Consider the following 11,283-nt stretch of genomic DNA (forward strand, 5'->3'; position numbering starts at 1 on the left):
CTCAAAATGGCATTTTCCCCCACAGAACTGCCACTCGTTGAATATTTTCTCTTTTTTGGACCATTCTCTGTAAACCCTAGAGATGATTGTGCGTGAAAATCCCATTAGATCAGCAGTTTCTGCGATACTTAGACCAGCCCGTATAGCACCATGTTCAAAGTAACCTAATCACCTTGTTCCCCATCCTGATGCTCAGTTTGAACTTCAGCAGATTGTCTTGACCATGTCTACATGCCTAAATGCCATTTAGGTGTTGCTGCCATGTGATTGACTGATTAGATATTTGTGTTAACAAGCAGTTGAATAGGAAATAACGTGGCCCGTGAGTTATTCATATTACGTGTGCTTAATTCTGTGTCTTAGAGTTGGTAGAGCATGGCACCATCAACACCAAGGTCATGGGTTCCATTACCAGGGAATGCATTAATTGACAAAAATGTATACTGTACCGTAAATGCATGAATACAGATGTTCCTATATTCCGTTGTGTTTTATAAAAAAAAAAAAAAAAAAAAAGAATATGGGTTTGGAACAAAATGGATCAGTAAATGGCTATTAAAGTGAAAATTCACCCAAAAATAATAATTCTGTCATCATTTACCCTCATGTTGTTCCAAAACGATATGACTTGCTTTCCTCTGCAGAACACACAAAATGAAGAATGTAGGTAACCAAACAATATTGGTGAAAAACAGAACAAAAACAAAAAAACGTCATATGGGGTTGGAATGACATGGAAGATTGTTTTACTTTATTCCCTTCAACTTTTAGTAATAACCTGGTTTACACTAATTTGTTGTGTTTAAAGGGTTGGTAAGGCTTACTGGAATCTTAATGGAGAAGCAGTTAAAAAATTACACAGTTATTAAGGCTACGCAGTTGTGCTGGATTAATAATAGGTTCTAGAAAAAACACTGGGCATTTTCCAATTAAAAAAGGCAGATTGAGTTTTCATGCAATAATGTCAGGCTATATGAAGACATTTTAGAAATAGCTTTATAAATATAACCAGTTAAGCCGATTATGTTTTTCGAAAGTGTCCCCTATGCACAGGGGGTCTCCATAGTCATAGTCTCCACAGAAGTAACTAAACCAGCCTGTCCTCTTAAAATTGGGCTTAACTATTGAGCTTAAATTGTCTGGGTGGAGACCAAGAACACAATTACATAGTGTCCTTAATGAGTGTCTCCATCTAAATTACATCTTTTACGTTGAATCCACATTTACTGGATCTGGGCCGACACTATGTTGCTGTCTGCGATAGGCGTACCTGTTCGTAGCTGGTTAAGCAGACTGGTTTTAGAGGGGTTTTGGCCACTTCTTTAGATGGTCAGGCTGGTAGACTAAAACCAGCTGAACACCAGCTTGTCCAATCTTGGAGACCAGATACATCCAGAAAAGACCAGCCAACCAGCCTTGCCATGCTATATCCCAGCAAACAAATTTAGGTTCTGGGAACGTAGTTTTTGTTTCCCAGAACGTTCCTAGAACTTTCCCTTAACGTTAGGGGAACGTTCCCGGAACGTTTTCCTTACGTTATAAAAATGGAACCTAAAAATAACCTACATGGAACGTTCCTATAACGTTCTTGTTTGGTTCCCAAAAAAATAACCTCATGGGACCATTCGGGAACGTTAGGGGAACGTTCTGTCCACCATTATCTGATAATAGTAATTATGCCTAATATGACCATTGCCAAACGTTAGACATTATTTCATAACAATAATAAACAGGAGAAAACTGCCTGTCGCAGTTGTTCAAATTCTGGAATCAGAATTTTAGTTATAATTATTACATAAATTTCAACTATAAAACAGCTTTCCAGCGTATTCATGAATGTTCTGACATCTGTCTAAGCTGAAGCTGGTTAAGACTAAATTTAAGGGATTTATAATGGCTTCCTTTATCAAATTTCATCTGGTTAGAACATCTCACAAAAACATGTTCCAAGAACATTTTGCTAACATTCCTATTACAGTAAGTAATTAAAATTGTATTTCCGAATGTTCTCTGAGCATTTCTTCTTGGTCATATGAACGTTAGGGGAACATTTTTATAATTATGGGAACGTTACTTTTAAGCGTTCTCTGAACATTCTGAAACAAAACGTTCCATATGTACAAGTAATGTTTTTATGTTAACGTTTTGAGAATATTGTTAAAGCCCAGTTAACTGTCAATGAACATTCTATTAATGTTACTGGAAGAAGATTTGTTCATATATTTGAGAGAATCTTGTTCGACAAAGTTCTGAGAACATTCTCTGTTAGCTGGAACAGTGCTACGCAATGCTGTTTTTTATTAAACGCAGTCAGTCGTTTTTTAAAAGTTTCTTCCATCACTGCTGTGCAAAAGAAACACCACAGTCTTCATACACCTCACACAAACCCTGGGTGTTTAGTTAGTATGAGGTTTCACCTTCTCCACTTCAACCTTTTTGTAATTCGAATTTAATTAATTTTGAGGGGAGAGAGATGGAAAGTTCAGTTCGTTTTTATCTGGCTGATATTCTAGAATAGCGAGGGTCTCTGCTACAGTGCAGAGAGTCAGGAAGAATGCTAATAATTCTGAAAGGCTTACAGTTGGCCGACAGTAGCCATGGCGATGGCTCCTGTACAATGGAGGCCTTTTAAAGAGCCCGATGGGGAGGGGGGCCGTTTTCATCCCCTCAGCGGTGTGGTGATATTGTGGCCGGGCATTTTCCACTCTCCCCTGAGCTGTTTGTTATGGGATTAGGTGCCGCCTGTAGTGATCTGCACCATTCTGAGGTTAAAGTCTCTCTTTTAATAGTGCTTTAATAAAGTGCAAACTATGAACCCACTGTCTTTACGAGAAGGGAGCTTTATTAGCTTAGATTAATGTTGACTATAGGACTATAAGTATGTAGATACCCATACATTGTTGAGCTGCTTTAACTCTTCTGGGAAAGCTTTTTTTTATTAAGCTTGGTTGTTCTCTTCATATGAAAAAGTGCATCCCATGTTGCACTGCATCATGGTAACTAACCCTCTGAGAGTGAGGTGCAAGTATGAATGAATAAGCTTTCATCTCTACACCATCGGGTCAATTCAGATGTCACTTCACACAAAGACCATAGCGAGTACTAGCACACAGAAATATGTATAGCTTAACACATTTCTCCTCTACTCTGCTCCTCCTGACCTTTTTAATTTGATTATTGTAGTTTTCATTCAGTTATGTTTTTGGAGAGAACAATGTGTGCTCTTGTAGGGAGCAGCATATGTCTCGGAAACGTCATTCTAAGAAGAGGCCTAGTCGAGTTTCTTCTTACAGCTGTCTTGTTCAGGAAAAGAAACGGGTGTCTAATTAAACCTCATTATCTCACTTATCCATCATATTCAATTACATCATCAAATGAGCCCAGTAATCATGCTGGTAAGTATCTTATCTGAAGGTATGAGAAATGTTATATCATGCCAACAGTATCACAACATAGTAATTTTTGATGAAATTCCTGAAAATGTTTTGTGTGGTATAAGCACTCACGGATGGGTTCACAAATAGCACTGCGCTGGAGATTCCAAGAAACAAACAGTCTTTAATTATAAATCCAACAGGGAAGATGTAAGAGAAATATAAAACACAACCACTTAAACAAACTAACAAATTGAAACTGACTAGTAAATACATCTGCAAATACAGATGCTCTGTGTGCCATAGTAAATAGGCACACAGGGCAAATTAAAACAAACAAGCTGAACATTGACCTGATATTACAACCCCTCCCCCCACACAGAGGTGGAGACCCAGGCGGCGCTGAAGAGCCAAAGGGACGAAATGACACAGTAGTTCCTGGAGGCCGAGGCGGAGCCGTGGTGATGAGCGGCCGAAGTGGAACCAGGGTGCCGGAGGTGCATCCGGTGGGACCAAGAACCAAGGCGGAGCCCGACGGAGCCAAAGGGGTGAAGGGACAAGGTGCCGCTGAAGGCCTGAAAGTCTGTGGTACAGGCAACGCGACGACTGACCAAGTTGGAGATAGAGGGACAAAGGAGTCAGGTGGAGCCAAGGGGGCGAGGAGCCAAGGTGGAGTAACGGCTGGACGGCTAGAGGCAGAGCTAGGGGACCTGCGCACCAAAGGGTAGCTGGCGAACGGAAGACTCGAGCCGGATCCGAGCAGCAGAGTGGAGTTAACGGAGGAGAAGACAAGGGACTGAAGGGAGCCAGCGGAGGCATAGGCAGACAAGGCGGGAGAGGGAGGCTGGGAGGGACCAGCGTAGATTAAGGAGACTCGGACAGGAGAGTACAGGGAAATCCCTCTTCTATTTCCTCATGCCATTTTACTGGAACCTAGCGAAGCTCCCCCTTAATGGTGGAAGTAAGGGGGAGCTCCAGTCCATGCCGTCAAACTCCACAAGGATGCCCTCCTTGACGGACGTTGTTGCCCAGCTCACACACCTGGTCCGACTCTCTGTGGGCCTCAAACTCCAGGGTGATTTTGGGCTCTGGTATAGACTGATGCTGGCATTGCGACGACTCGGGGTCTGTGTTGCGGTAGGGCCCAGGCTCTTGGCCCTTGGGGGCATGGCTAATGTCTGGCTTGGCTCTGGGTCAGGAGTGGGGCTGGTTTTGGCCTTGTCCACAAGGCAGATGGAGGTGACTCGCAGGTAACCAACACCCACTTCTCAGTTTGTTCATTAAGGTTAGGCCGAAAAAACATACAAAGGCAGAGTGATCCGGGAAGTGTGTTAGGCACGCCAGTTCTAAAAAGTCTCTTGTGTGGTCCTCGAGGGAACTATGCTCCTGCTCCGGGCAAAGAAGGCGGGCCGCTGGTAAGTCCATCTTTTTTTCCAAAAATTATATTTTAGGGGTTCAGTGTTCTGTCATGGGTGGGTTGCACAAATAGCTTTAATAATAAATCCAACTGAGAACGCGTATGAGAAACTCAGGAAATATAAAACTCGACCACGTAAACAGAGACGAAAACAACACCAAACAAAAACTGTGAGAACTCAAGGCTTAAATATACGCAAGGGATGCTAATTAACAGGAACTGAAACAGGAACTAGTGAATATAGACAGGCAGGCAATAGGGCATATTAAACTAAAACACAAACAAGCTGAACATAAGCCTGACACTGTAATTCATTTTTTTTTAAATGCACTTTTTATATAATTTTTGTTGCATTGTATTTCCCTTTAGTTAAAAAATAAAATACTCGTATAATGTGTTATACATTTTTTTTTAAAAAGTTTTTGAGCAACATTATGATATAAAGTAGTATCTTGGCTCAATGTCACTCTTTTTTATTTTCTATTTATCAATGCACATTTTCGATCATGAAGGTCACGCTGGCTGTAGTCGCATTGGCTTTGCAGACTTACCACTGCATTGTGATATTAATGTTCAATAAAAAAAATATATTACCTTATCCTTAGTTGGACTAACAAATCTGTTTTCTATTATTCTGTAAATTTTTTTGCCTTTACAAGTTAAGTTCAGCTGAATTTGCATTTCAAAGTGGATCAAGACAACCAAAAAGTTATATAAATAACAATACTGTAAGGAATATATTTACACGTGCACACACAATGGATAATGTTGTATGAAGAAAGAGCACATGTCCCACTTTTGTGGTTCGTCCTGTGTGTAATGATATTCTTGTACATACCCAAATGATGGTTTCCACATGGTACATTAATTTTTAATTTGCTATGTTTATTTCAGCAGTTTCTTAAAGGAAACCAACTCTTCTGTATCTCATTAGGTAGAAGGGTTGGACAGTGAGTCATAAATTCAGCTCTGTTGGACACAGCCCTTGGTGACTATGTTGGGGCCCTTTATAAAATCGTTATAAATATGTGGGATGTTTAATTACGCCCAGGTGGAACTACAGCACACAAGTCCTGGAGCTCCTAACACCTGGTGAGAGAGAAATGACACCCTGTGCTCATTAACGTCTCCTGGCCACAGACTGGTTGCCGAGTCCTTTGTGATAATGGCCAGGATTTTATGAAGAGAAGCTGTGGTGGGTCTGCATTTAACGGACCTTGAGTCTTATCAAAGTAGCTGCTTTTTTGAGACAACATTAAGAGGGATAAGGCACATCCAAAATGTGCAGACATTTTAGAAAAATGTTTACTGAATCAAAGTTTTGCTTGAGATCATTGTTAACATGGCAGCTGCCTGCACTAATAACTTTCAAAGGATAGTAAAAGAGGAAAATAACATTTTATCTCACACAGAGTTAAGGACCACTTTATTAAAGAGATATATTTCCTAAAACATGAAAAACTAGCTGAGACAACTGTGAGAGAATTGTGATTTCAATGCTGTTAAAAAAACGAATGAGCCATTGTTTGTTCTCAGATAGGGATTCCTGCTTCAAAAAAAGAAATCATGTTTTCAGATTTTATTCCCTGTGTGTGGCCGGATGACAATCTACAGGAAATGTTTTTGACAAAATAGATGAAATTCTTGCCCGTTCATCGTCATGTTATCATCTATCAGAGCTAGTGGATTCAAACAAGAGGTCCCGACGCCAAACACGTGGCTCGCTCATGGATAAATATCTGTGGACATCCACAGATATTTCATTTTCGAAAATATAGAGGCCTAAGAGAGGGTATCTTTCTGTGAGGATGGCCAAATAATGTAATTATATGATTGAAATACCAGATATGTTGTAATTATATGATTACAGTAGAAATAGCAGAGATGCTATAATTATGATTATGACAGCTGATGCGGTCATTCTCCAGGAAACCACACTTCTTATATCTTTCCAAAAGCCTTAATGAACAGTTTGAGAGGCATACTGCCTTAGAAATTGCCACGTTGTTGTTAGGAATTATAGTAATTTGGGGAAGGAGGCTGCTGGATCTTGACGGGAATGTGGGCTAATTGCTAAGTCTTGTGCTTTTATAGACCACAGGTTAATGGGCAGGTCGTTTTTATATAGCGCGTGCAGAAGGACACCTATAGATTATCTCGCTAATTGACTTGAGAGGTCAGATTTGGTTGCTGACATGCGGTTGATGTCAAATCTATAGCTAATGAGGTCATAGATTACCTTAATTGGCATGTTTTTAGCTTTATATATTTTTTTAGGTTAGGAATGTGCTGTTGTTCACATATATTTTTTGTTTGTTTGTTGCTGTTTTTTTGCTTCTGTTTGCATTTGAAATGAAGCAATCTGCTGTGCTCACATCATATTTCCCCCTTTGCTTTTGTTTAAATCCGATATGAAGTATAAACATATAAACTTAAAGGGACAGTTCACCATGCCATGAGGTATTGAAGCTTAAAAAATGCACTATAAAAGTATCATACAAGTACTCCAGTAATTGCATGGAAAAGAATGCAATTTGGTAACACTTTACCACTTTTAGTTCTCAAACAATCTAAACCATTTGTTAGTAAATGTCAATTTTAGCTATTAATGATACATCACTAAAATCAAAATCTACTGTTAATATTACTTAAAGGTGCAATGTGTAATATTTCTGAGGATCTATTGACAGAAATGCAATATAAGATCCATAACTGTGTTTTCAGTGGTGTATAAAGACCTTGCATAATGAACTGTTATGTTTTTATTACCTTAGAATTAGACATTTATATCTCCATAACCGCGGACACCCCCTTCTATGGAGGTCGACATATTGTGTCGTCATGTTTCTACCGTAGCCCTAAACAGACAAGCGCGTTTCATTACTATGTTGCTCTTCGTGCAAGGAAGCAAGCTTAGTTAAGCAAATAAAACACTGACACAATGATGAACAAGTAACAATAATATTCGCAATTACATATAGTTTTACTGAATAATTAAGTAAACATTCTTTAATCTATCCTTGTAAAGAAACCTCATTGCTGAACTGGCTACTCTCTGCAGTCTCAGACGATGACATATTTTCCTGTCGGCCATCGTATCTTTTGTTGGTTCCAATTCATAACCTCACAACTAGATGCCGCTAAAAATCACACACTGCACCTTTAAAGGTTCGGTAGGCAATTTCGGAGAGTCTAGCAATAGCAAGCTAGCTTTGAAAGCATAAGATCCCACCCTCCCTTCACATCGTCTCCAAAGACAAGCTTCCTTCAAAATACATGAACACACACGTCAGAGCAGAGTCTGCAAAGCGTTATGAGAGACAGCGTTAAATTGCCTTGTGTCTGAGTATTTTTGGTGCTCGGTGACTGTCTGTCTAAAACTCTGCTTAGCCTTATGATGATGTGTGATTGTCTACACAAGAAGGTGCGCGGAGATATAGAAATACATATGTTGACGGGCAGGTAGGACATCGTATCATTGCATTCGGACTGAATGCAATGATCGGACAAACATTTATTGGCCCTGAGACTTCCACACAAGATATATGTTAAAAGAAATTATATTTAGACAACTTCTTTTTGATTACTATCAGGATGTGAAGAGAGTTTCAACCAGAATGACAAAAAGTTTTTTATGAAAAGAAAAATGCATTCTTCAAAATATCTTCCTTTGTGTTCAGCAGAAGAAAGAAATTCATACAGGTTTGAAACAACTTGAGGGTGAGTAAATGATGACAGAATTTTCATTTTTAAGTGAACTATACCTTTAAGTAACGGGACATTATTGTAAAGTGTAACCTGTGATTATTTACGCAAGTCATATAGGTTTGACTTAACATTTACTCAACGACATGAAGCTGAGTAAATATTAACAAAACTTTTAGTTTTGGGTGAACTTTTCCTTTAAAATCAGTGTCATTATGCCTGGTGTCATAACACTCAAGCTGTTGGTGTTTGAAAGTGCAGGGATGTTTTTGTTTGCATTATAGCACATATGTTCTGACTTATGTTAAAATAGATTAGCTACTGAGTTCTGTGCTAGTCTATGAATACTGTGGCTTCCTGTGTCTTTGTCCTCTTTGAATCTGTGGACTTGCCTTCAGATAAAGTAGACTGCCCCCAATTAGCCTCTCATTTCCTTGTCACTTTCTGTCTGAAGTTACCAGATTCCTCTCAGAAGACTGTGTGTGTGTGTGTGTGCGTGCGTGCGTGCGTGTGTGTTTATGTGTCAGTCAGTCAGTCAGATGTTCCAGGAAGAGTAAGACAAGAAACATACTTTACACAATAGTTAAATGCTGACACCAGTGCATTGCAAGCATTGAGTCCCTTGTATTGTGTGTTCTTGTGATACTACAGCAGTAACAATCCTCAATACTCAAGGTACCCATAAAGTTACTTTCAAATGCCTGTGTCATCCGCTTGTTAAGTTGTGACATCAAATAAGCCTACTGTTGCTGGGTCCAAGCCTTTACTCCATTTCAAGTGAGAAAACAGCCGTTTATGAGCACTCTTTCATTTTTAGCACACCTTTAAGAACTCACAACTACACTAATCTCTGGGCTTGTTAAATATTTTAATGATTCAGAAAAGATTAATCACTGTCTGGACAACTAAGAGTACTGAGATAAATCATGATTTTTGTCAGACTTAACAACTGGATTAAACAAACTACATGTGAAGGAGGCTATTTTTACACTAATACCTGCTCTAGGAAAGCACTGACAGTGTGTGCTTCACTGATATATACTTTCCCGCATCACTGCTGAGTCAAACTACAGTTGCCAAACAAACAGTGCAACTAAATCAATAACTCTTACTATCCAGTTCTTTTTAAATGAAGGAGAAACACAAACACTTATGAATCAAACAAAGTGCTTACATAATCTCACTAATTTACTAAACAAGAAGTTATCATTTACATCCTGGCTGACCAGAAAATAAACCAAAAACTGAGTTAAATTGCATTGTGATAGTTTGTTGTACTGTGTAGGTACTGACTGACTGGCTGTTTATTTGATTGTGTAGATAAATTGCACACATTATGAGTTTTGCTGTTTATATATATATATTGATGTAGCCTATACTTAGAGCCAATTTTAAAGGACTGCATGTATGGTGCTTCCAAAAAGTGTAAGACAAGTTTTGTTGATCTGATTTTGTTATTTTTGTTATTTTGAAATCCAAAATGATCTCACCATTTGGCAACAGAATTCTGAAGGAAGAAAATGCATTAAGAACTGCATTTCTTTTTTTCAAAATATTTTTTCCTCAGAAGTAAATTAACAAATAGTTAATAGCACCGTTAAGGATCTACAACCATTAGGAGAAATCAAAACATTTCTGTTCCTTCCAATCCCCATCCATAACTGTATGATTGGGGTCTGGGTTAATTCGGAAACACAATGGCGAATGCAATCGAGGTTGCATAGCTAAGAAGCTTCTGTGAAATATGCTTTGGCTGCTCTTCTCTTTCACTACATCCCAAAGATGCCTTGTTGGATTTAGATGTGTTAGCTGCGGAGGCCATTGCGTACACTGAACTGAACTCATTGTCATGTTCTGATGTTTGACTTCAACAACAACGGAATCTAGTTCATAAGGATGACCGTTCCTGATCTGCATGCTTCTGAGTTGCTCTTGAGGACTGGGTTGCTGATGATTAGCTAGTTGCATATTTGCAATTGTACAGGTGCACTTACTAAAGAGAACCACGTTCGAATAAACACTCAATGGGCAATTATCTTTAAATTCAAAACCGCTTGTCCATCGGACCACATAATCTTCATGCTTGCAACCTGAAAATAGCCGGCTTTTCTTGGCACTTTTCTTGAATCTTTTGGCAGCTGCCTACAGAGCCAAAAATGCCGAGATTGACCTCCCTTATCCCGTGCCAGCCTGCCATGACCTCAGCCTGTGATTGACACAGAATTTTTATTCAGTACTGTTTGTTCTTTACCAAACAGGACCTTCGTCATTGGTGTAACATGACCGGTGTGTCCGTCATTGCTCGACCCCTTTTGTGACGGTGTTTGGCTCGGCAGGGTTACAGTGTTTTTTAGTGGTGACCTCATAAGGATAGCTAAAGCTTCAGGGCCTGTCTGGCTCTTGTCCAGAATGAGCTCATCACCGAAAGAGCAGCCAGCTGGTCCCCTGACCCTTGTCTGCTCTGTGCATCCTCTGGTGTGTTTTGAGCCTTATTGGGAGTACGGTGTCAGCCTTCACGCTCTTTCCAATCCCTTCTAGAGTTTGTTTCCTTTCTTAGCCAACGGCTGCCGAATGGTCCTCCGGCGCCTGGCTGAACAGCAGTAGAGCCAGTTCATTGCGATGCGTCCCGTGGAGGGAGGAAAACTAGTTTGGTCTGGCCTAACTCCAGAACTGAGCAGCCAGAGACACAGAGGTCAGTCCGACTTTTGGGGTGGTCCACTGAGAACTCACTGAGAGTGTGTTGTCCTCAGATGCAAGTGATAAGAGGATGTTGTACTTTGCTTTTGT

This window comes from Siphateles boraxobius, unplaced genomic scaffold, assembly GCF_051911475.1.
Source record: "Siphateles boraxobius isolate OS27281-9 unplaced genomic scaffold, OSU_SipBor_1 66, whole genome shotgun sequence".
NCBI classification, from domain to species: domain Eukaryota; kingdom Metazoa; phylum Chordata; class Actinopteri; order Cypriniformes; family Leuciscidae; genus Siphateles; species Siphateles boraxobius.